The sequence below is a fragment of the Cyrtonyx montezumae genome, unplaced genomic scaffold, assembly GCF_038088225.1.
Source record: "Cyrtonyx montezumae isolate F1298 unplaced genomic scaffold, pur_monq_1.0 scaffold_0, whole genome shotgun sequence".
In the NCBI taxonomy this organism is placed as follows: domain Eukaryota; kingdom Metazoa; phylum Chordata; class Aves; order Galliformes; family Odontophoridae; genus Cyrtonyx; species Cyrtonyx montezumae.
The window spans coordinates 35,869,710-35,897,118 of record NW_027071824.1 but is presented as its reverse complement, the minus strand read 5'-3'; the positions used below and the strand labels follow the sequence as shown (position 1 = coordinate 35,897,118).

The window sequence follows — 27,409 nt, the reverse complement described above, 5'->3', positions numbered from 1 at the left end:
AGCTGCCCTGGAAGGACAAGGACAGCTTTGAGATGAAACAGTAACCAGCATTTCCAGGACCAGCAACACTCATCATCATTTAAATGAAGAAAAACGGATCACTGAGATCAGCTTTGCCACAATGACTGTGACTCAGAGTGTGGTTTTACCACTCCTGTGTACAAACAGAAACATTATGGGTTTTCAAAAGCTTGGAAATAACAATTATTCCAGGAAAATGCATTGTCACAGTCTTTCTTTCTATGCTTGCTACTTGTTTCTTTAGGGTTTGGTCATTGCTAGCCTTGAATATTTATGATGAGCAGACTGCAATTCATTGAACTGAGTCAAGAACCCTGTATTGAACAGGCTGTCAAGGCTTGTATACCTCTGATAACATGGGGCTGGGCTTCCTCCTGCAGAATGATCTCCTCTGCATTATCTTCCTGTGTCTGCACTGAAGCAAGTTCAGTTACCCAGGGATGTCATCATAATATAGGCAAAGCTTCTACTTGTGGTAACAAACCATGACTTGCTGCTGTAGTTCTCATCTCTGCTGTGCACTGATATATATTTGCCATCCTGAACCAAATCTTGCTCCCAAAGAAGTTAGTGCAGGTTTTGAAATGGACTTCAAGAGGCTCGGGGTTTCATTCTGTAATTCTTAGCACCATTATGTTCTGTATCACAAGTACTGTATACTCGTATGGGAAATGCTAACAAAGTGTTTCCAAACAAGCAGGTTCCAGAATCTGGAAAGCAACATATTACAGAACAAATCTACCACTTGCCTCTGCCACCACACTGGACACTTTGGTTCATCATCTAACATAAATTGTACTAAGCAATTCTGTCCTGTTCTTGTTGTAACTGTATTGCAGCTTTCATTTCTGCTGTTCTGTAAGCAGAGCTATCCTTTGCTAACAGCATTGCTGAATAGCTGAGAAATGGCTCTGTGTGCATCAAGATAAGATGGCTGATAAGAATCTGATCTGGATCTCACATACTGTTTTAGGCGATGCTTTTATGAACAAAGCATCTTGTACACAAATGTGTAAACAGGCTATTAAAATTATGGCTTTTCTTGTTTTCCTTACAGGATTTTACTGATGGCTGTAGGTGGTTCAGAATCAGATATTTAAGGTGTGGTATTCCGGCTTAATTGGATTTAATTGGAATCTTTGAGATTAAATAAGAGTTAGTTTTATTTTGTTCAGATATATTTTGGGATTTAAGGAAAACATAATTGCTTGGCTGACTATCACAAGCACAACCAAACTCCTTATTTTTCTGACACAGATTGGCATTTGGAGCCCCACGCTTTCAACTTACCCCACAGACTGAGCATGAACAATCTTGGGTGTGTGTAGTTAGTGAACACCAGAGTAAACTTAGGGAGATAAACTATAAAAAGCGTTATGGGATTAGATTGGATCATCAGGTTTGAAGTCTTATTGATTGCCCACAGAACACAGATCAGTCAATGCATTGTTTGACCTTGTTTTTGAGATAGTGCCTGACTATCTTTCCTCTTTTACGTAAGTAACTCTGTGCAAATTCTTCCTACAGAGCATATTTTCCCAGCTGGGTTGACTACAAGCCTTTATAAGCATTCTGTTTGTTCAACTTCCAATTCTCCACCAGTGTTTAAGAAAATGGTAATCATTTATTTGAAACAAATTCACAACAGAGAGTATTTCAATAACTGCAACCGGCACTTGTGGCAACTGAACATTGGTCACCTATGGAGGGCCCTCTGTAGATGCCAGTGAAATACTCCTTCTGGATAGTGTAGCTAGGAGCATGCTCTCTCCCTTTGACTTAATCAGCAAAGACTACTTGAGAAACAGACGCGACCTCAAGAGCATAATTTATCTTTAAAAAGGGTAGCTTCCAGCTAAGCCAAAGAAGAAGATAGCCTTGAAATTGGCCAAGAACAGATCCAACGCAAAGCATGAAGATGGCTGTTCACAGCTGTTCCCAGGAGGAAGCAAAGATTATCCTGTAGAGTTACACAGCCTGTTTCTTGCAAGTTGGAGAGGGGATGTGGTATGTAGCTCTTAGAGAAAGTGAGGTGTAGTGAAGCTGTTGACAGAGTGGCTTTTACTTTTTGTAAAAGGAAACCACCACTCTGAGTGAGAAAGATGGCACTTGAGGCTTTGAGACTTGAGACCAGAGGTTGGCTTTTTTACAAGGTAATCATCATTTTTGTTTGATCTTAGTTGGAACAGTGCAACAACTTCTTGTGAAGTATCAGTGAAATTACCTAACTCTGCAGTGACTTGGCTTATTAGAATAAAAACTAAAATAATAAACATATGCTACCTGGAGTCTTCGTGAGACTGCTCTATTTAGCATTTGAAAATTATTTGGAGATTTCTAGATGAAGGTCATGACAGAGAAATTAAAAAGTAAAATAGAATATAAAATAAGGTCATGCATTCTCAGAAATTTGGGCTTCTTTGAGGTCATGCCTAATAAATAAGCAAACTGATAGCAAACTTTAAGAGATTTCTTTGTATTAGTATGAATCATCATTAGCATGTGTGTACACAGTCTAAAAGTGAGTGTAAGTTAAAGTAATCTAAAGGAAACTGATATTTGTCAAAGTTTTTACTATCAAAGCAGCACAGACCGACAGTAGGAACAGAACAACAGTCATGTGTAAGATTTGGTGTGATCAGCCTTTACAAGAACACTTTGTCATCAAAATCCCTGCTATGACCTGGAGACTCAACTGTTTCTATGATGCTTAGTATGTCAAAAACCCTGTACACATACTATTTCTTCCAGCTCTGGGCAGCTTTTCTTATGCTTGGAGTGGATTGTAGTTCACTGAGGAAATGACTTAGGACCATCTTATTTAAGTAAGAGCTGTATATTCACACATTAAACACAGAGAAACTAACACACTTGTCTGCTAAGCCACATAGTCCACATTAAGTACTTGTTTCTACTGTGCAAATACTGAATTGATTTAACCCATCAAAGTCAGCTAATGCTCTTTGTAAAGCCACAACTACCATTATTCAAAAGTTTTAAATGGACAGAAAACAATGACTTTAGAAACTTCCCTTTGAAGCTGACTGAAGAGATGGAGACACTCAAAGACTTCCATATTCATGTTCTTTTACAAAGAACAGCTTGTCCAGATGCTGGGAAAAGCTTCTGAAAAGGGGATTCTTTCTAGGAACAAAAAGCCCAACCTCTGCCCTTACCAGAGTGCAAGGAGGTTTGCCTGTTTTGCTTCACTTTTTTTTTTTTAAATCACTCCTTTAACAGATGGGCAGTAGCCATACATCTCATTGAAAAAGTTCACCAATGGAGTGGTTGGGCTTCCAGCAGCTCCTGGCACAGCGCAGACAAAAGGGCGTTTCTCTGACACAGGCCCTGCTCCTGAGGGAGTTAATTCTGACATTCAAATTCAAATGGTGTCATGGTCATGCTCAAGCATCTACAGTCAGTGAGCCCAGCTGTCCTCATACTGAGCATATACCTCATTAATAGCTAGAGAACTGCCAGCACAGGAGACTTACACCATCCTGGTGTTGCTACACCTCATCTATGTGCAGCTGTTCACACCACCAAGAGGAAGGTGGTGGGAAGGTGTGATGGGCAGTATGGCAGGACAGAACTGCCTCCCTTGGGCAGGAGCACAGCCATGGATCAGCTTACACTCACCAGGAGAAGCTGCTGTCTGACCCCACCCACACTTCCACACACCGATGCGAAGTGCATACCTTCAGCAGGACAAAACCCTGCACAGATATGCAGCACAGGGAGGCCACCTTATCAGGACAATATTAACTTTCAAATTGTGATGCCCAGTCTTTGCTTACGCAAGCTCAACTACTACATGAAGAAAACTTTTATAGTTTAAAATTTTGTCTTCAAAGAAGAAAATAAGAAGGAGGAAAGAAAAAAAGAAGCTAATTGGCTTATACACTCAGATGTGCATATGCTCAGCACAATATATCACACACCGAGCAAATCAAAGCCAGCTTAGGCTCAGCAATTCTGCAGCTTTTCCCTCCCCTATCCTTCCAGGCTAACTAATTAATAGACACCATATGTCAAGTACTCTACTATAGCCATAAATCCAGGATGTGAAGAGGCTGATCTCCTCACCTCCCCGAGGCCTTGTGTGCAAATCGAATTCAAGCATCACTATTGATGTGCTCACATTTTGTATCCCTCTGCCTTTTAGCCTGCTGTAAATAATGATACAAAGGAAAATTAGGGTCCAACCATACAAATACTTTCATCTCTAACTTTTTTTTGCCAAATCTTCTTCTAAACAGTGATCAGCAGCAAGCACAATTCCAATCAGACACTTTGCAAATATGACAAAAGTAGAGAAAATGATCGGAAACAAAAATTTGAATTCAGATCTTTATTATACAGGCCCAAAAGCTGCGGTCACCATGCAGTTACACCATAATGGGAATGATCTTACTCAAAGGATCTCACTAAACAAATTTAAAGAGACCACAGTCTACAGCATTCCAAATAACTGGCACTTTGATTTTTGAAAGAGCAAAAATAAATAGAGGAATGGCAAGTATGTCTTTTTCACATATGTTGGGGCACATACATATTCTTTCTTTTCCATAGCTATATGGGAGACAAAATTAGGAAATACCGCCCCAAAATGCAAGTGAAGGCTCAGATAAGTTAGTGATTTCTCTCTCCTTAGTTATTTGATCAAACACATTCTGATCTGCCAAAACAAACACCAAGCCCACAACATGTTGTTCTGCTGTTTTTTTTTTTATTGTATTGTTTTCCTACTTCTCACCCATTCCTCCATTCAAGACACTAACAGGGACTAAGAGGAGACATACAGTCAAATAAAAGCCCTGAAACCTTTTCTTTCTAGTTTTCCATGACATTTTCGTAATTTAAGGATTCATCGCAAATCTAAAAAAGGTTCAGGTGACTGACAAGTAATTCAAAAATCTCTGGAATATAGATAGCCACAGTGAAGAGCTGCACATAGACTGCACATTGTTATGTAAAAGTGGTTACCTTTAAAAAAACAATTTTTAAAATTTGTAGATCAAAACAAAGCATGTCTTACTCCCTAGAGGATTTTTCTCGCAATCTGTTCTTCAATTATTTGCATTAGGAGATGCTACAAATGGTATTAGTTACAATAATGTTGTCTTCTGGTCCAGCAGAAGAACCTTTCCCTCCGATGGATGCAAAACCGTTCATCTGAGTAGATCGTCCTCAACAGCACAAATATGGTCTAGAAACTCATAGAGTTTATGGTTTTAATTTATAAAATTAAACCTGTGCCAGACAGGTAATACTGGTTTGTAAGTTTGCCATCCCTGGGTTCTGTCAGAAACGGGGCACTGAGGTGCTCAGAGCCGTCTCAGTCTGCAGCGCTGGGATCCTTCTGGCACTTCAGACCCGAGAGGCGATGTGATGCATGCTAGAACATGGGCGCACGTCTCGCTTAACTCTGCAGAGCCAGGGGCATGGTAAGCTGCCAGAACTTCCTTCATCTTGCCTGTTGACAAAAGGAACAATAACTAGTCATCACTGGGTGTTGGAGTATAATTCCAATGCCTAAAAAGTCCTGCAAATGAGACTGGTTTTTACTAGGCATGAACAGACTTTCATGAATAACAGTTTTCTGATGAGGTTCACCATCCCTCTGTTACCTATGGGATGCTTCTGAGGGAGAAAGGTGTCTTATGCTGCGTGGTTACTAAATTACTAGCCAAGATTAAGCACACCACTATTTTAAAAGCATCATTAATTTTACCTTTCATTGTTCAGTAACTTAGTATTTAAAAATCTTCATTAAGATATTATATCTGTAGAGAAGAGTTGATTTTTCAGTAGCAGACTTCCTCACTGTGCTGTATTGTCTGCTATGCACACTGATACAGCGTGAATAATTTGGAAGATCATTAAAGACTGAACAAGTATGAATCCTACAGATTAACAAGTGACTTACGTAAGTTTGGTATATAACTTGCTATCTCTGACACACATTGCTCATTGATAACAGTTGTAATGAGTGCTTCATAAATGACACATTTGGTGGGCTTCCCAGAATTGATGCTCAGGAAAGACTACTGGATTTTCTACTCTGATTTCCTGTTCATTTTACATACATAGTCCTCTATGAAATCCATGCACCTCAGCTTTCTAAAAACCAAACCTTTAGTATGCCAGACTGAGAAAAGGAAAGACCAAGCATACCTCTGCAATATACAGCTGATATAGCATATGTACAAAGAGGGACAAGAGGTATCCTGGGAGGGTAATTCTTCAACTCTTTAGGTAATATCTATTCAACATGTTTCCTTTTGCTATGAGACTAAAGACTGATCTTTCGCATGGCTACAATTGTTTTGTATGCAATCATGGGGATCTGAGTGCATCTATCAATTTATTTCACAAAGACCATTCACAGAGCCATCAGACAGTAGTTAATTTCAATCAATACTGACGTGAGCAAAATTAGAAAAAGATTAATTGCTTCCATCTAATGTAAATACAGAAGGCATGCAGGTGGTAAATTCCAGAAGTAATTTTATAATTTTTTTTAACATATTTTGAAACTGTGGTGATATTCAGAGTACCTTCATCATTTTCGCATAGCACTTCTCTTTTAATGATTTCTGTGTAACAGATAATCTGATAGATCACTTCATCCATCCCTGACCTACGCCATGTCTTCTGATGTTTGTGTGACCTAAACTTGCACAAAGCCAAAGATTCCATGAATTCCCACTAAAGAATCTATTCCAGAGTGTCACTTTTCCTCACCACTTAATTTTTTTCCCTGATGCTTATATTAAATCATCCTTGCTATAATTTACGTCTACTATTCTTTTTCCATACCAACAGCATTTAACTGCCATCAGTTAAATCCCTTCTTCTTCAGAGGAAGCTATTGCTATACAAAGGCTGCTATCGTGTCTTCCTTCCATTTTTCTGTTTCTAGACTAAACAAACCTTCAGTCTTCCCCTAGAGAAGACTTTTGACTAAGCTCACTGGCCTCTCCCCTTCATGCTCTCTGGCTGAATTGACTCCTACTTGAGCAGCAGTCCTTGCAGTTTGGTGAAGCACTGAGGCTTTACCAGTACTGAGTAGATTAAAATAATGACGTTTTATGCTTTATTTATTTCCATTTAAGTGACCCACAATAGCACTGGCCTTGGTTTGCAATAGCATGACATTACTGGCACATGTTCAGCTCAGGATCATTATAATACAATCTTCAGCAGCACTGCTGCCTGGCCACTCATTTCCTATTGTCATATGTTGCAGCTAATCATGCTTACCTTACATATGCTTCTCTAGTCTATAATACAACTGTTGGAAATACGGTATTTTCTAGGCTACTCCACTACTATATCAAGATCATTTCTGCTGTAAGCCTTGTTTCAGCACACGTGTTCTGGCCCATAAATTTGTAAAACCTACTTCTAGGCCTTTCATTCACATTATCTGAGTAGAACCAGAACAAAGAAAAATATTCACATAACTGCACTTAATGGTATATTACTGCAAAATGCTCTCTGCATATGGTTCCCAAATTATTTATGCACTCACTTTGCAATAATTTATTCTAGTTCAGTTTCTCTAGAACACAAGTATATAAACAACTAAAATATACTGCAATACAGCCTTGTCCACATAAAGCAGGCAATACTAGTAAATTTCTTAAAATTAAGTATTGTATACTCTTTGAGAGTGAAAGCATTATGGAGAAAATATTTCAACTGAAAACACAACCTTGCTAATAACTGATTGTATATCCCTATATATACTTTCATGAGTCACAGAAGGAAGGGGAAGGGACCTCTAGAGAGCATCGAGTCCAACCCTGCTGCCAAAGCAGCTCCCTAGCCCAGGTTGCACAGGTAGGCATCCAGGTGGGTCCAAAGAAGGAGACTGCACCACCTCTCTGTGCAGCCTGTGCCAGTGCTCTGTCACTGCACTGTGACTGTGCACTGCACATTTGTGCAGAACTTCCTATGCTTCAGTTTGTGGCCATTTCCCTTCATCCTATCATGAGGCACCATAGAGAAGAGTCCAGCCTCGTCCCTTTGCCTCCCGCTCCTTAGATATTTAGACGTAGATCAGATCTCCTCCAAGTCTTCTTTTTTCCAAGGATGAACAGGCCCAGGTCTCTCAGCCTTTCCTCATGAGAGGCATTCCAGGCCCTTTATCATCTTTGTAGCCCTCCACTGGACTCTTTCCAGGAGATCCATGCCTTTTTTTTTGTTTTGTACTGGGGAGCCCAGAACTGGATGCAGCACTTCAGATAAGGCCTCTCCAGGGCAGAGTAGAGGGAGAGGATCATCTCCCTGACCTACTGGCCACGCTCCTTTCAATGCACCCCAAGGATCCCATTGGCCTTCTTGGCCACACTGCTGGTTCATGGCCAGCTTGTCATCAACCAGGACACCCAGGTCCCTCTCCTCAGAGCTCCACTCCAGGAGGCCATCCCCCAGCCTGTACTGGGGCACGCAGTTATCCTTCCTAGGTGCAATACTCGACACTTGCTCTTGTTAAACCTCATCTGGTTCCTCTCTGCACAATTCTCCAGCCTGTCCAGGTCTCACTGAATGGCAGCACAGCCTTTCAGTGTGTCAGCCATAACTCCCAGCTTCATATCATCAGCAAACCTGCTGAGGGTGGACTCTATCCCCTCATGATGAAGTATGTGACCTATTGGATTATTGTTCGATTAAGGCTTAATGGAAGTCTGACAGCCTCTTAGAACTGTCTTTTGTTCAATGGAAATTTTCACTTTGAAAACAGCAAAGTGATATCCCTAAAATACTTCTATTGGAAATAAGTTAGTTGTACAGCATTAGAAAATATCAAGTTGCAAAAATTACTATTCATCTTGTGTAAGTTCTTGATCAGAAACATGCTGAACGGGGAGCACAAACATCAACTGAACCAGTCATGTGACACTTTTCATGGAAGTGATTTTCACTTGCATTACTCTTGATGAAGACGCACAACAGTTGCACAAATACAGGAGGCACAGATCACTCTTTCTACCTAATAAAGAAAAATCTGGCAAATAACCTACATTTCTAATCAATGCCATGTTCTATTTATGTTATCTGAACTACTCATGTAAGTGAAACAGCTTGCTTCCCGAAGTGGAGCCAGAGCCCTCGGTTCTTTCACAGTGATGTGAAATGGTGTTTTCAGTTCTGAACTGGAAACACTGGAGGCCAGCAGACGTTGAAAGATAAACTAGTTACTAAATATAACAGAAAACCAATTGTCAATTAAAAAGAAATTCAATCTGATTTGGTATTTAGGCTGTACCTTATTAAATTTCCATGAAGAGAAGAAAAAACTGACTCTCCTCTCAAAAATATGTGATTACAGAAAGACAATAATAGCAAATATAGAACATAAAAATATTCTCTATTTTCTTCAGTGGAAAAGAAGGCAATGTGAGGAGAGACAGCTCTGTCTGCCTGACCCAGCACCAGCTGTGACATACAGCTGCTGCCTGACTGTCAGAGCAGAGAGCAGAGAAGTGTTCTTACAATAATCTCTGCTGTTTATGCAAAGACAGAAGTCCAGAGATTGAGATTATCCAGATGTCTTCTCTGAGAGTAGCTTTAGTGGGTTTTAAATTATAAAGATGTAAGAGACTTCACTTAGTATTGTAGACATCTAGATGCTAAAATTACTTTCCTCATTTTGTTAGAGCTTCCTACCTTTGCTAGAATTTCCTGCCATTCCCTAGATCAAGACTTTTGGTAACAGTGAAAGTGAAAGAGAGAAATCTCTCAATCAGAAGTATATCTGTAAGAGATCCCATGTAGCAGCTTGCTCAGCAGCAGCAGAGATGGTACTCTGATTATTTCCGAAGTTTTATGTGTCACAATGATCTTTTTATGATCTTTTTCTTAAAAGACTGTCACAATTGTCATAGGAACACAGAAGTAAAATCTGCTCAGCTTGTTTCCTTTGCAGCCAAGGGAGGGTGAACTGCTAAGTGTCACCACTTGTCTTGCTTTCTATGCTCTGGTACCATGACACAATCATCTCCTGGCAGAGAAACACGACCACACCACATGGTGGTTGTAGTGTCCCATTCCTATGAGGATGTGTGGATCTCAGTGTGCTCTGAGGAGCCCTCAGCTCTGCTACATGGACAAGATGCTTTTCCACCCTCTCTAGGACTTTTGAAATCCATAGAGTAAGGTCACCTGAATGGGCTTACCAACACAAAAACATGGAACTGATGATACTACGGGGAGAACGGGATAGGCACTGGCATCACAGATGCTTACAGGTGTGACTGGATGGGCGCAGTCAAAATCTGAAACATCAGGCAGAGATCAAAAGTGAATTCCATACATGAGCAAAAGAGGCAAAGGTGGTGCACTGATTCAGCTTTTACTTGAAATTGTCTATTCTGGAAATAAGGACAATTCTTCTGCTATAATTCTACAATAGTCAAATATCCCAAGAAATATTCTCAAAACACCCATTGCATTCTTCTTTTGCAGGATCACCACTTTTCAGTGGTGGAGGAAATTGCATACAGAGATGCAGTTTTGATTAACAACATCTCTCCTCATTTCTGAAATTATGCACAAAGCAATTGCTCCAGTCACGTGGGGCAGGGGTTGATTCATTTCACCAGGGTTAGTTTTCTAAGGATGGGACTCAGTTGTCTAATCACAGATGTCTCATTCCATTTTAGATGTCCTAAAGGTTTCCAGCCTTATCAGTGTATCTTTAATGGCACTAACTTCTGCACATGCAGTACGCCCATGACAAATGCCACACACCCAGCTAGAGTTACCCTCAGACACACAGCACTGGGCACCTTAGGAGGAGAATTTGTCTCGCACTTGCTGAAGTGCCAAATGTAAGCCTCAGGAGGCAGCTGGAGACCTTGCATCTTCCTATAGGTTTGGATGAGTTCTACACCAGACAGGAGTTTCACCATCCCTGGACACACAGCTGTTGGCTTTATTAAATATGGCATTGTCAACTCTAGAGGTTTTCTCCTGTGCACTGTGGTGTGATTTGTTTCTGTAAAGCTTTACCAGCTGATGAGAGCTGCTCATGTGACAATGTCAATTTTCATCTTTTACGTGTACTTATAGACAAAAAGGTGCAAAATTAGAAGTCTGATAGAATCATAGAATTGCTCAGGTCCAAAAAAAACCCTTCAAGATCAAGTCCAACTGCAACCAAACCATATTACTCTAACTCTGATAAGCTCAGAAGAAGCTGAGAAAAACAGACCAAAGTAAAAGGGATTTGCAGAGCATTTATTTTAATACTTCTCAGGATTTTAAAGCTGGTCTTGTAAATTTTGAAGCTGCAACTTTGCTTGTTTGACATGTGCAGGGCAAGAAACATCTGAATCTACTGCCTGGCAGAGTTTCAGGCTGAAGTAGTTACCTTGCTTGGCAGTGCTGTGAGGGATGTGAGGATTTACATTACTGCTGGAGCACAGACATATGGCTACAGAACTGAATTGTGACAGGAAAACAGCTCCTGACACAGTGTGCAGTACACCTGGTCTGCACTCAGCAGTGCTCATAGGCATGGATGTGGTGTGGCAGGGTGTGAGAGCTGAAAACTGCAAAAGAACACACTGAGGTAGAAAGATGGAAGAGATTTAATTCATGCTGTTGGGCCTGGCTATAGGAATGCTTTTCCTCTGCCTCAAGCAGGGTAGTGGTGTTTTGGACAAATCCTTTGGGTTGCCCTGAAATGCTGAGAAAGGGCTGGTTGAATTGGTTCTGAGGGCCCATATGAGAGGATAAGGATGAAGAATAGGAGGAAGAGAACAGGCTTATCTCACTGAGAACTTCTCATTCCCAAGGGCAAGCTCAGGAGCGGGCAAAATTGTAGACCTTTGCTATTTGGAGTAGGATGGGTACCACACATGGGAACACACGACTGAGTTTCCCCACCATTAACTGACCAAGCTGTTATCCCATTGATTTGTTCTTTCAGAAATTCATTGCTTAAATATCTGCATTACACACACATTTAATTTGCAGCTTACATTTATTCATGACCAATTTATACCCCTAGGTGAAATAAGACAACACCTATTCAGGTACTTTTGCTTGTTAGGATTTTCTATTCTTTCCCAATAGCTTGCCTCTATATACATTCCAGTTTGATTCAATTACTCACCTACATGGGTAATGAAACTTCTGTACTATATATATCCTACATATCCTTCTATATATCCTATATATCCTTCTATAAAGGCACTGATAACTTCACTGTCTGCTGAAAACACCTTACATTATATGCCCTAAAATAGTATTTATCTTTTACACAGCTATATTACATCTATGGCTCAGAGGCATCCCACAACTAATAAGCATACTTAGTTCTTCCCCTTACTTCCTCACCTTTCACAAGTAATTGCAATAATTACATTCCTTTGTGAAAATATCTGACTTTATATTGGTATTACTAAATTTTATCCCAGACTTTCAGCATTATTGTCAGACAAAACAACTGCAACTATATGCTAGGGTTTTACTAACATGCAGAATGGAGAGTTTCAGCTTCCTTCCCACATGCTTTACACAGTCCCTACTCTGCAGTAGAAATACCACTTCCAACAGCTGTGTAGAAATTCCCTCCCTGGAGAATTAGAAATGTAGGAATAACGAAGGAAGCTAAACCTCTCAAGCTACAGATTCTTTTAAATATGCCGAAAATTGCTTGAAAAGTGTAAGATACGTTTAAACTTTTACTTACATTACAGAAATAGCTTTAGTTGACGTCTTAACTTTATCACAGGTACAAGGTATGACTTGTCATTACGTGTGGTTTCTCTGTGACCTCAGCAGATCAGAAAGTCAGCAACTTCAGTGCTGACTTATGGGAACTGGCACTAAATGTACTTTTGACACCTTTAATTTAGATTTATAAATGATATATATAGAACACCTTAGTCCCATACTTTTGCTTGTCTACAAATGTTTCTGCATTGATGGTAAATCTGTCCAATGCTAAGTAAGCAGAAGACTGTCTTTCTGTAGACCATTCTCTCCAGATCATCACTAACACCATTTAACGGCATTTATTTTACCAGATATGAGCTCACCCTTCTAAAATAGACCAAGGCACTGTTTATGTCAAAACAGACACATCTACATCACCACTAACCTCTCTGTTGCTCTAACTAACAAAGACCTGAATCTTATCTTAAAGAATGACAATTGCTTGATGACATTGACTTTAAAATGTACGTACGCTGTCTGCATAAGCTCAGTTCTGAAATCTTGACAAGCCTAAGAGTTTTGGGGCACACTACACTAGGCACTTAAACTTTTATCTTTTTTAAACATGCTATTGCAGGGAGACAATTGTGGGGAGTTTTTTTTCCCCCAGAAATAGGAAAACTGAAGTCAAATTCAATTCTAATTGTGTAGGGATAAGCGTTCATAAACAGACTATCAGTAGAGTTAAGAACTTTCTTCCCCAGCTCCAGCACAGACCATCCAATCTACGCAAAGTCAAGTCCTAGTAGCAGAAAAGTGCAGCCAACTCCAGATGCCAAATGATCTCCACTGTGCAACATTGGGGAAAAAATAAAATAAAATCATATAATACCTGCTCACCTAAGGACATAAACCAGAAAGATTCTTGCTCATTATTATAATTTTCTATAACTGTAACTATCACTGGCATTTCTAAAGAGATCTGACACTCCAAGCATGAAGATATATTTACAAGTTATTTGAGACAGAAGAAGATAAAGAAACTTCAGAGATCCTCAGCCTCCAGTCAGATTAAACTGTCAAGAACATTCAGTTCAAAAATAATCTGAAGAGAATTCTTTTACTCTGAAGACACATTCTGTTTTGTCTTTTAAAAAAAATTTTTGAACAAATTCACAAAGGGAAATTCCTGTACTATAAGAAAACCTTTTAGTACATAAAACAGGGTGTTGCAGTAGAAGATGCTTAAGATATACTCAAAAGAGCAATCTACTTAATGCCAAAACATCATTTAAAAAAAAGGTAAAAAAAGCAGCAATAAATTTGGCCAGCTGTTAGGTCATGCTCTTTGGCCTACATCACTAGTAGCAAAATTTTGCTATCAGTGTTTCATTAGAAACTCTACAATTATAAGTTGAACCAGGATATATTTTATTCTTGAATTGCAATAGATGATTTTGCAGTGATATAAATAGTTAGAAAAACAGAGAACAAACATTTGACCAGAAAAAAAAACTATAATATAATGGGAATACTTGAATAAGAAGGCTTAGCAAATCCAAAGAAAACTTTATCACCATAGCTACTTTAATTATTGAATTTCCACATAATATTGATGAAATGAAATATTCAACTATATTATGTAGTCTTATTTCTTGAATGGATACAACCTAGGAAAATTTGGTCTGGTGCCTTTAAATAAAATTCATTCAGAGATGTCTGAAAATGTAGATGACTTCCCAGAAATGTCATTTAGAAAGGTTTGAAGGGTTTTTGTTTTCAGTGTTATTATTATTGCAAGTACAGTGCTGCCAAATATTTTGACCACTAAAGAAATGCTATTTCAGCTGCATTTGAGCAGAGTAATAGTGGTAGCTAATGACCTATTCAGTTAATCATAGTTATTCCCTCCTTGGAAATGCCTCAGAATATAACAAATGCTTTCTTTTCTATGCGGACTCTTAAATTACAGGTATTATATAATATATATGATATAACACATCAGGATGAATACAAACTGATTCCAAAACCACTCCCTTAAATAACTTCAACATTTGGAGCCTCTGAAGAAAGAAAAATGATGTTCTTATCCAGAGAGCTACTGAAATAGCACTGATAGCAGGGTAAGAAAAGGCTGTAAGGAAACTTCTGGTTTAACTAAAATGTGGTTATTTGTCATCCACTTTGAGAGGTCTGAAATACCTATTACAGACCATTTTCAATAAAGAAGAAACATCCTCAAAGAGCTGAATCATGTCTATCCTTCCCTAAAAAAAGGCAGTAGATGTAGAGTTGCGCTTCAGCCCATAACAGATGCATCAATTGGTTTTCAGTCTGAGAGCAATACTTGCACTGTCAGTTCTATCAATACATGATTTATCTTGCTCACCTCATTTTATATTCATATGTGCTTTAGAAATATACACCAGACTTAGCTTTGTTGTGGTTTTTCTACCCCCCCTCTAAGGTAGAAATTATATTTGTTACTCTGTGAGATCTGCTTGTCTGTTGCAACAAAAAGGGCAGAGCTGGTTATATCTCACCTCTGGTTGCCATTACAGCAAAGACGAATATCAGTGTAATTCCTTCAGGAATTTTACTCCAGAGGTATTCTATAAAGCTATGGATTAAACTTTTAAAACAACAGTAGGCTTCCATGGCCAGAGAGAATTATTATTCTTTACAGTTGCAATTGCTTTGCAGAAAGGATTAGTTTATTTGCTAAGAAAGATACCCTGTAGGCTACTTCAAGGAGTAAAGGCAAAGATCACCTTCCACTGACACCATGGATAGAAGAAGTCTGCCATGAACACTGTGTTTTTTGCATGACCTTTTGTGGCAGAGATGTCAGTTACCTTGGACTGTTATATATCTGCATAGATGGCAAACAAAAGGAAGTTAAACTATTCTACAGTATAACCGCTCTTTATCCAAGAGAGGAGAACAAAAAGGAAAAGATGGTTGAAACGTTCAACCATTTATTATCATCATGGTTCTCAAAAAAGGCCAGTCCTAATTCTCATGCTTAGCATATTTTCATTATTGAAGATCCTGAAAAAATCAGATGTGACATAAAATATGGCAATGTTGCAAACAGCTTACAAGACAGGATTAAAACTCACCACAGTTGCAATAATTCAGATAATTGTTCTGAAATTAATGCACTGAATCCACATAAACAAGTGCAGATCACTGCTGAAAACTAATGCTATTGGCACAGACATGGGAAAAAAAAAAGAAGAGTCAGTACTGCAGAAAAGATCTGCATAGGGGTTATAGCAGTATGTAAACAGATTGTAAGTCAGGATGATATGTAGCTGCAGAAAAAAGCAGTGATTATATATTCATGATAATGTTATACACAAATTGAGGAATTATTCCTTCTCTACCAGCAGTGGCAAAGCTCAAGCTGCGCAACTGTGTTCAGTTCTGCCTACCATGCTGTCAGGAAAAGGAAACCACTGGAGGAAGTCCAGATGAAAGACAAAAAAAAAGATAATGACTGTAGAATAAGGAAAGGTTGAAAGACTTAGATTGTTTAGTCTAGGGAAAGAAAAGACCGAGATGCTAACATTTTTAAACTATGCAAAAGTTTGCTATGAAAAGTCACTGGTGACTAATTGTTCCCCATGTCCATCGTGAATAATGGCAATGATAAAATCACCACAACAGTATACAAGTCAGACATTTGTGAAAAACTTTCAAAAAATAAGGACAATCTGCCCTGCAATAGGCTATTAATAGAACCATAGCATGGGTTGGGTTGGAAGAGATCTTAGATAGCTAGTTTTAACTCCCCTGCCATAAGCAGAATTGCCACCAACCAGATCAGGCTGTCCAGAGCCTCATGCAATCTGACCTTGAATGCTTCCAGGAATTAAGCATCTATGGCTTCTCTGGCCAGCCCATACCAGTACCTCACCATCCTCTGAGTAAAGAACTTCTCCCTAACATCTAACTGAAATATCCCCTTTTTTAGTTTAAAACAATTCCCCTTTGTCCTATCACCATCAGACCGTGTAAAAAAAAAAAAAAATGGAACTCTTCCATGATGCCTTGTCAGTGTTTAAGCCTTAAACAATCTATAAAGAACTATAAATACCAAACAACTCTCCATTTAAGAAAGAAATAGATAAAAACAGATCAAAGAAAACATCAAATGACCACTATTATGGTCCACCATTATGCTTGACAACTTGAACACAGAGGTTAGAGGATGATTTATAAAGACTGGAACTTGCAACAACACTAACTATGTAGTTTGACTTTTCCAGAACTCATGGATAGGTGTTATTTAACCAATTCTGTCAGTTATTCAATTGCTCTTTCTACTTTTATGTCAAGTTTAACACTTTTCTGAAAAGGTTCACCAGTTTCAAAGGAAAAGTCCAAACTTAAACCATTTTTGAAGATATTTACATGATTTTCTTGGTAGGATGTAAAAGTTAATGTAATTACATTAGCTTTTATTTACAACTATAGACAACTAAAGCAATGTGCAGCTTACAGAAACTCAGACTTGCTTGTTTAAGTACTCCTTGCAGGGGAAAAAACTTTATATAAAGAAATTATACAATAGCAATACAGAAACATTTGCAAAGCAACATTCTGATTACTCTTTATATCTTTTCAAATGTGTTAACATCAGTATTTGATTGCCTGAGGACCTTTAAAATAAATTTAAATAAAACAATTATTTTCACTATGAAGCACTTCTGGGGAATGAACTTGCAGTGTCTGGAAACCCAACAGAGCAGTGCACTCTTTAGATTGAACTCCTGCTTTTATTCCTCAACCACTATATTTTGTTTACCTATTTTTGTCTATAGGTGTCTATAAAATTGCCTATAAAATGATGTCACTAAAGTGGTCAATAGCAGCTTCCTGAAAATGTCAGTTTTTCTGCATTTTGTAAAATTGCCCTGTTGGGGATCTACTTTAGCCTCTCCACTGAGCACTGGCATCAACTAATACATACAACTATGCCCACTTAAGATGACTACAAATTGAATAACTGTTATAGAAACATGTAGTGCCATAAGAACTAAAGAACCTATGCCAATTATGGACTGAGGACACAAAAAGGAAGAGCTTACAAGAACAGAACAGTTGCCCATAACTGCAAAAGCTAAAGAAAAATATATTCGTATTTCTGAAACAGTTCAGCCAAAAACTCTTACAGGATGTTAAGCAGAAAGTATTAAAAAACTGCTTATTAACAGTAGGGCCTGGTTTTATTTCAAGTACTTCTATTCAGAAACCTAAAAAAACACATGTAAGAAGAGTTTCTTAGATAAGAGACAACACTGAAAACATAAAATAACTGAAAGGAAAAAAAACCCAAACGCAAACCTGCAATTGTTCCTTTATCATACAGGGAAAGCCATGATATTGAGACATCAAGCAATTTGTTCAGTACCGCACTGAAAGCCTACAGTAAGCCACAGGAGATGCAAGTTAACAGTCGCTCTCTCAGATTATGGGTATACAATTCAAAGCAAATAAATCTGATTATGATAGTAGCATTTGTTTCCCTACCTGGAACAAAAAATTTTCAAGAGCAAAGAATAAAACGGCATTTTCACATGCTGTAAACAATAATTATGGCAGAGGAGTGCTTTTTAAGGTGATGACACTCAATGAGTACTCTTGCATTATATCACATCTCCAATAAGCATATTTCAGTGGATGTTTTTAGCATCTCTTTTTGTCAGCTTTGCACTTTAGTCTTTTCAAACAAAGCTTAATTCTGAAAACTGTCAAGGATTAAATAAAACTGTCCAAAAGAAGGTAGAAGTAGTATATTTAAATCATTTTTAGTCATTGTTTTCAAATGGCCACTACTAAAACCTTAAACTCAAGAAGCAACTATGGAATCAATAGCTACCAAGACAAAAATCCATCACATCTGCCATTAGCTTATGCATAAAAAGAAATCAAAGACCACTATATCTGCTCTAGAATGACAGCATCATTTTAAGTGGCAGGAACTCAGCATGAGTTTTCTTAACTTCATCAACTTGTCCCAGACAAGGAGTAGTCTAATAGTTTTCATCTTTAATAGAGGAGATTCTAGACAAACCATAGATACTTCATTCTGACTGAATTTGACAACAAGGTTATTTTCCTGTCTACCTGATTATATGCTCGGGCAGTATACTTTTTTCCTACTTTTAAGTTACTTCTGTCTTTGTTCTCTCAAAACGCATACAGGCTGGCACTGATCTTCATGCAACAGCTCAGATTCAGCTCCCTGGGCTCCCCATTTAACATCAGATGGGAACTTGGGAAACAAGTGAAGTAGACATCCTAGCAGTCCAGCTACTACCAGCCATATTCCCTGCTGACCTTAAGTCAAACTCCCAAGACTCAAAAGGCTTTACTCCATCACGTCTGCTGTGTTCCTTTATGCAAGCTATTTGTTTCCCAGAACAAACTGGCTTTTTCAAGTGTCAGTGCTCCAAATCATAACAGCAGCTGCTTTCTTCCAACACACACAAGAGCAATTTCTGTCATAATCAAACCTAGCTCTCCATAGTGGTCTTTAAGTTACCGTTAGTTAATGCAACTGTTTGTGTCTTCATTAAGTATTTAAAAATACTCTTAATAATAAATATTTATTAGGGATATAGAACACATCTAGAGTAATGGTAGAGAACCATAACAGGAAAACCACATAACAGGAAAACCATGAAAACCCATATCAGGTACAGGGAAACAAAGCAAATATTTTTATATGATTCCCCGCTGTGGCATTGGGAAGATCCAACATATTTGCAGCCTCTTGGAAATTTTTTTTTTAATTAAAAACAAGTTGCCCTCTACTCTCCAGTGCCAGCTGCAGAAGCATACTGTGCAACACAAGTTTGCCTAGCACAAAGCAGCCCCATGTTTGGAGAACTTCCTCTGCCTGGGCTGGTACAGTGCTCTTGTCAGCACCCCCATGCTGATCCGCGCTAGTTTTTTTTTTTCCAAGGCTTGCCAAGGTGCCTGGAGAGCTGTTTCTCAGCAGAACCTCTTCAAGATTGCATTTCAAAGAAACATTTTTTGGGAAAAAAAATTACCTTGCTAGTGTTTGGCTAAAGCCACTTCAGTCTGTGGATAAGCATAGGTGGCTCATAACCTAATGACATGAACACATGAAAAAGAAGTATTCTCTGGGCACTTAAACTAGCCCTTAGAAAGCTGACCTTTGGGAACTGATACCATTCACTGAGTAGTAAATCCTCCTCTAGAAAACACCAGTGACAGCTTGCACTTTATTCCTGTAAGAACAAGAATCTCCTACACTTGGACTTACTAGACAAGTAAATAGGAAAATGGATGACTTCCTCACTCCCTCCCACCACACTGCTCTGGCAGCTTGCACTTTCTGAGGACAGGCCTGACGCAAAACGCAAAAAGGCTAGTGCAAAACAAGGAAATGCAAAATTGTCTTTAGAAGGGCTGTTGAAAATATTTAATCCAGTAGAAAGAATTTGGTATTTTGATAATTTAATCGTGTTTTCCATTTCTATTTTCAGGGCTTTTTTTTTTTTAATTTTAGTAAGACTAAACCTTGCTATAGGGGAAACAAACAAACTAAACATGCTGATTTGGAATTAAATTACTACAATCTCTGCTGAGAGGATACTGTAGTATGAGATGCACAAATTCAGATCTTGACTTTTATTGAGAATTTTAAATACTATTTATCTTATTTTCCAGGTGAAGATTTTTAGTTATCTTCAGTTCTCACCCTTTGAATCTATGATCAGTCATTATTTGTAATGAGTGCTCAAACAACTAACAGAAGTTCCATTTGCAATGAAGTTTCCTATATAATGAATTTTGTCTTTTACTTCACATAAGGCAACGCTGTTTTCTTTGGCACAGCCATATGCATTCTTTCATCAGTCATAGATGAAAGACACTATTATAAAAAACTATAACAACAAAGCACGCATAATAAACAAAGAAACAAACGAAAACCCAATCGAGCAACAGCAACAAAAAAAACCAACAAAGAATTACTGCCTCTCCTTCTTTCTCTGACTGTTGTGGAGACCAACATTTAAACGTCCCTACTACATGAATTCCTGCTGTGCATCTCTACCCACTCACCAATTCTCCAACTACAAGGCCTTGAAATCCTGCTGTCCTTCAGTACCATCAGGAGTAGGATACTGTTATCTTGAAAGTTTGGAAGCTGGGAGACAAGGCGCTGCTACAAGAGGAGTGAAGAAGAGAAACTCCTGCAGGAAGATAAGGCCACAGGAGATATCACAGCACTGGCACCTAATACAGCAGCAAGACTGAAAGGGAGCACAAGAAACACAGACAGACATGCAAAAATACAGAGCTGTGCCTGAGAGTTTCTATCCTTAGATTTACACACACTAAGACCTATCCAGAAGATGCCTACACTGGCACTATAGCATTATCATGTGCAAAGATAATTCAAGCATGTATTTATTCAGCTGTCCCTACTGTATTAAAACTGGGTGAGTGGCAAGCTCTCTGTACCTCTTCCACACAACTAATGCTAGAGGGAAAGAAACTTACAGAAATTTCTTCCTTTGCTGATGATAAATAAATCTGCAGAAAAGCCTCCTCCTACTGTTTGAGGCATCTTAGGAATGCTATTAGTAGAATCTAACAATCTACTAAGTCTGCTTTTTTTTTTTAAGCAACACTTCAAAAACTCAACTTAGTGAATCTGTATTTGGCAAATTTTCATGCCTATGTAACAACTGAAAGAATATTTAAACTAAAAGCCCAAAGAGATGTAAAACCAGATATGTCTTTTCTTTCTTTAATTCAAAGCAAGAACAGTTTAATTCTTACTCTGTAGAGAGAGAGAATACTATAATCACATTGTTCTTAAGCAAAGCAAGAAGATATTCACTGCAATATGGATGAAAAACAAAGAACTGCCAAAGAGTATCATTAAAGAGATGAATTAGGCACTCACAATGAAGGTTACAGCATGAAAATCACTAGTTTTCTTGCATTTGATTTCACATTTCAACATTCTAAAAATAAGCCTGCTGTTGCTTTTCACTCACTGAGTACAGAGCATCATGAAAAAGCTGGAGTAAAACATTCAACTAATGCTCCAATGTTCAAAGCAACACCAGACTAAGGATACCAATGTAGATACAACACTTTAAAAAGTAATTCTATACTATACTAGTAATTCTATGCTCGTAATGATTTTATCTTGAACAAAAAGAATTTTACAAAGCAAAGTAAGCTACAAATCACTTGCTCCTTTAAAGGCAAATTATCATTTCTCAGTCAAGCTCAAGAAACTTCAAATCTTAAGTCCAGACCAATTATTAAGAACAACATGCCCTAGATCTGGATTAAGTTTTCCCTTCTTCTCCAAGATTGATGACATGCAGCATAAGAGGAAGAGTATAGAATGATCTCTGTAAATGCAAAAGAAAAGGTTGCACAAGAAGTACAACTACAGTGCTGGATTTCTGTTTCCGCTTAAAAGCTTCGAAACAAACAAATAAAAATCACTCCATAAGTAGCAGAATTCTATAAACTTGACATAAAAACATAGCAGTGACAGCATAGCAGCAAAGCCCCAGGCTACAGCAAGAGTGCATACACTCAATGCAGCTGTAGACACAGAAACAAAGAGGAAAAAAATAAAATCTGCTTACCCTTAGAAAGTCTCAGGCACAGAGAGACCTCCAACAAGATACCTTTTCCTCCCCCATGCCAACCCTTAAATGAGCTCTGGGAAGAAATGGATCTTGGCTCCACCCCTTTCAGTCACTCAGGTGCATTGTATGCACCTGAGCTCTCCTGGGTTGGCCCTGCCTTCCCACCAGGTACTTATTGCTACAGGTAAGCTGAAAGATTTTCTTATAAGAAATAAAAAAAGATTTCTTTTAATTTTTGAGATCCTAAGTAAGAAATTTAGGATTTATTTAAAAAGCATCTAGAATGGAGCTTGGCTTATTATAAATAAGGAGAAAACAAGTTGCATTTGATACAATGAATTTGATTCCAATAAGATGCTGAAAAAATAAGATGCTTTGGGAAAAAAACGACCAATAGAAGAAATTATAAAGCAGAAATATACTAACGTGAAATAAAGCTAAATAGTGTTTTTCAGTGATTTATAGTAGGCTAATTCATATTCAACTGTTCTAACAGTCAAGCATTAGAAACATCAGGAGCTAGACACAGAGGTAAACTTAAATCCAGAAAAAAAAGAGGATAGAAATACTTCATTGTGAGGATAAAAATACTTTACTGTGGTAAACTCTCTCAAAGTAGTATTATGCAACTATATTGGAATAATGATAAATGTATCTAAAAATTTACAATGAAGTAAAATATGTACCATTTTCTTCTTGCCTTTAGTTGAGATATTACAGAAATTAAATTAGGACTGTTGTGCCACAACTATATGTCACAAATATTAAACCTATTAAGATTCTTTTTATGTCTTAGAAAATAGTACCTGTAATGTATATTATGTTAAGCCACTGAAACTATATATAAAATGTGCTCATGCAACCAATACACTCAGTATTGAATGTTACGATAGAATATGAATTAAAAATATATAATTTCCATATGTTATTTGATATAGTCACCATCATAATACATAACCTGTTAAACAGGATGCATAAAGGCAAGAGCTTCATGAAGAAATCTTTCAGGCAATGGGTGTAGTAAAATACTGTCAAGTTGGAGCAAACATAGGTGATTAAAGCCAAGGATCTACTCTGTCTTATTCATTAGACTTCATATAAATGTCCAAATACTACGCAATTTTTTTGGAACAATCATAGTATTTCTCACAGGACTGTTGTTAGGGGATTGGTTTATGAGTGAGGATGGAAGATGGCAGCTACCTTCCCACTTTCTGACTTGCTGCATTTGGTGGGATATGCTGATGTCAAGATGCCACAAGATGCACTGTGCTATACCAGCTACCTGGGAAGGGCAAGGTGTCAGCAGGCCTGCAGAGAAGCAGGAGTTTGATGAAGTGAAAGAGGAGTCGCTATCATAGAACAGGGTGTAATGAAGGCACGCTGCCTTTGTACACCATTGGCAATACGACATGAGCTGTCCATGTATGTGCATCCAGTCCTCTTTCAGATGTGATACATCATATTGTAAAAAAAAAAAAAAAGAGTATTTCCCATAATAAAACATACTGTGCAGAGTTAAACAGAGGATTCTCACACACAGAGAAAAAACATTCTAAAGACAATATAAAGCAACTCCCCTAATTGAGCTCTCCTGGTCACATTTATCTGGTTTATGAAATAAAAAATGTTTGAGGATCACAAAGAGAAGAGCAGAAAGTAGCCCAGGGAAAACTTTCTTGCCTCTCATCAGAACACATAAAGGGAAACAAACTTTTAAAAGTCCTTGAACTACTTTGTAATGTGACAGATAAGAGCTGGGAGCTCTGATTGTCCAGAGTGGGGAGGAAGGTGGCAGCTCCCAGCAAAGCCCTGCCAAGTCAGTTACAGCTGGTCAAAAAAGCCAAGAAATGGCTCAACTGCCACAGCTCTTTCTCCTAAAATATCCCAGTGATGAACACCTTTTAAAGCAGGCTCTGATCCATGAATTTATGGGTGTGTAATGCCTGCTTGTTTTAGCAGGTTTGTAAAGAGCAAGCGCATAGGAACTGGCACACTGTCCTGAATCTGACAGGCAACGGCGCCAGGAAATTCCCCCTAGGTGGACTGTAAACAGTGCACTGAAGCACAGCTGTGAACTATTTTGAGACTCATGTTCAAGTGATACCTGAATAGGGCCTAGGAGGGTAGTTGTCTGGTTCCTCTGTAGCAGTAACACAAGGGACTGTGAAGAAACAGCTACGGCTGAACGCGTCCTGTGCACCCTCTGCTGGTTTCAGAGCAGCAAGCAGCCAAATGTCGGGACATCAATTTAATAAAGCTGAAGCAAAATGCAGGGAAAAAATACATCTCAATGGCAAGCAACAGTAAGAGGAGATGCCAAATTCATTTTCAAAAATTCAAAATTAAATGTTTGCAAAAAAACTTTTCATTTTGAAGGTGCAAAAAGAGAATATATTCAGTGGACACTGCTCACTTGCTCAAATATGTTTCCTATCAAATTTACAAATTTTCTGTTCCTATGTTTTTACTGTAACTTCTTAATACTTATTTAAGTCTACTTGCATTTTTTTTTTTTTCAAAAATAGTTCAAACAAAGCATTTGCTTGGATTTCAGTACTTTGTCCATTCTCAAGAAAACAAGTAGATTAGATGCATCTTAAAAACCTTAGCAAGGAAACAGTCAGTGACCATACTGTATTTTAAAGCAAGCCCGCCTTTTTCCTATTAGCTATTTCAGCTGTTTCTCATTATGGCTTCTACCAAACTAAGACAGACATCCTACTCATAAAGCGAAGAAAACAGGAGTCAGCATTTAATGCTTTGTTTTCAGAATCCTTTTTTTTTTTCCTTTTTTCTCTTTACTATAGTTTTTACAAGCATCATGGTTTGTAATTACTGCTTCTCCTCAGTTTGCATTACTCCTCTCCACTGTTCACAGGGTTACACATGAATCGCCATGGTTTTTCAAAGCTGCCTTAACCCAAACCTTTACATATTTGAAATGAACAAAAACTAAAGCTAATCAAAACACCAGAGGGTAATAGTGTTAACCCTCAACAGGAGCCTCAAGTGAGCAATCTCGGCATCAACTCTACATCACAACTGTGAGAACACAACAGACTGACTATAGAGGTTGTGAAGTCTCCTTCTCTGGAGACGTTCCAGACCCGCCTGGACGCCTACCTGTGCAACCTGGGCTAGGGAGCTGCTCTGGCAGGGGGTTGGACTCCATGATCTCTAGAGGTCCCTTCCAACCCCTACAGTTCTGTGATCCCGTGAACTGCACTTATTATCCCTCAGAAGTTCTTTGATTTCATAGTTCTTCAAAACCACAGTAAATCTTTTGGTCACTTTCAAATACACATTTAATTGGTGCTAGAACACTAAGGAATTGAATATCAAATCTCATGCTAGATGCATTAATAACAAAATCTGGACTTGTTTTTGAGTTACAGAATATGCACTACTTTGCATCTTTCCTTCAGGAGCTCCCATAGTGGTCCATTTTAATTCCACAAAACTACTATCTCTTGAAAGAAAAATCTCCTGATACTTCATCTCATAACAGTTTGCTGTGATCTATGGATTTTGATTATGACAGTGTTTGTAATTTTAGAGTGCAGAATAAAAAGTAGTGTATTTAACTGCAGAAAACATGATGGAGCTTCAGAGTCCTCCACCCTGCATGAAAAGCTTTCCCTATTCCTATGCAATTCTGCTGATGCTTGAATACTCTTTTTTTTTTTTTTTTCTTGCACCCTCCTCCATCATATTGTGATACACTTAATTGGAAATAAATGCAGAAAGCTTCATTTATAAGAGAAGAAATTAACTACTAAACAATTAAGGTATTTTTTCAAAGGAGCATTCAACTGACGTTCCTTTAAGGATAAAAGGTAAAAGAATAAGAAGAAAATAAAGCAAACTTCAAATACTGCATTCAGTGCAGCCAGAATATTTTTGTTTTAGAAGTGCAGTGATGAAAGAAATATTTAACAACCACCTGAAAACAAAGATAACACTGGTGTAGAGATCCTCACCCTGCCGATTACTTCTGTGTGGGGATATGCAACTCCCCTCACAGCTATGGTATTAAATTGGCTGTATTTCACACAGGAGAATTAAGAGAATTAAGAGAGAATTAAGCAGTGAAAGGTCAACAGTGGTTTCTGTAGTTGCTTTATTTCTGTTTTTATTTTGTTTTGCTTATTTTGTCTTTCTGTTTTTAAAGAAGAGACAGAAAAAGGTGTGTCGGGCAGGGACAGCAGGTCTCATCTGAGTCACAGGTGTGACCTAGTGATTCCAAGTATCTGCGTACCTTGCTACTATTAGCATAGTTTGGATGTCTGCTTAGTGTTTCAATAGCAATTGCAATGAACAACTGAGAGCTGGCCACAATTTATGAAAGGAATAATAATCAGCTGCTGCACTGAGAGCCCCCATAGAGACGAAGGTCAGTGAGGGGTCATCCAGCTGCCTTTTCAGTCCTCCTATATCCAAGGGCTTGCTGCAAAGAGGTTCAAAACCTAGATAAGGTGGCCTGAAAACAGCAGCTTTCTCTTTTCACATGCTTGTTTCATTGCACATATCCTGAGGAGCTGCTCTTCACAGAACCCGAAAATCTTTTGGGGACAGATTGGATCTTTGCTCAACAAGGAAGCAAGAATGCAGTTTGTGGTGCCTGGGTTGGACACCACAGTTTTATGTAGGTGGGAGAAGCATAAAAGAATAGAAAGCATATACAGAAATTGTTTCTTCAAAGCTCGAAGAATATCTTCACTTTCAGACTGAAGACACTGGGAATCATGCTATAATAGTCAGCTTTGAAACGCTTACTGCAGAGAGCTCTTGCTGAAGAAAAGTGGGCTTGTTTAGCTAGAAGAGAAGCTCTGGGAAGACCTCATTGCTGCCTTCCAGTACTTAAAGAGAACTTATGAGCAGGAGGGGGATCGACATTTTCTGTGGTCCGACAGTGACAGGATAATGAAGAATGACTTTTAGTTTAAAGAGGGGAGATTTAGGCTAGATGTTATGCAGAAATGCTTTATTCAGAGCTTGGTTGGACACTGGCACAGGCTGCCCAGGCTGTGGATGCCCTATCCTTACAGACC

The 27,409-nt window shown here is 38.4% G+C and overlaps 1 protein-coding gene across 2 annotated transcripts in view; it reads right to left on the bottom strand.

Moving 5' to 3' along the window:
• The window catches only part of SCAF8 (SR-related CTD associated factor 8), a 144,889-nt gene that overhangs the window by 56,436 nt on the left and 61,044 nt on the right, over positions 1-27,409 (bottom strand). Inside the window, exon 21 of one of the 2 annotated variants that reach the window (XM_065732400.1) lies at positions 4,358-5,497. The exons of the other annotated variant lie outside the window; for it this stretch is intronic. The gene's annotated coding sequence lies outside the window, so the exon portion shown is untranslated. Of the gene's footprint in view, positions 1-4,357; positions 5,498-27,409 lie in introns of those variants that run through there. 2 annotated transcript variants of the gene reach the window in all.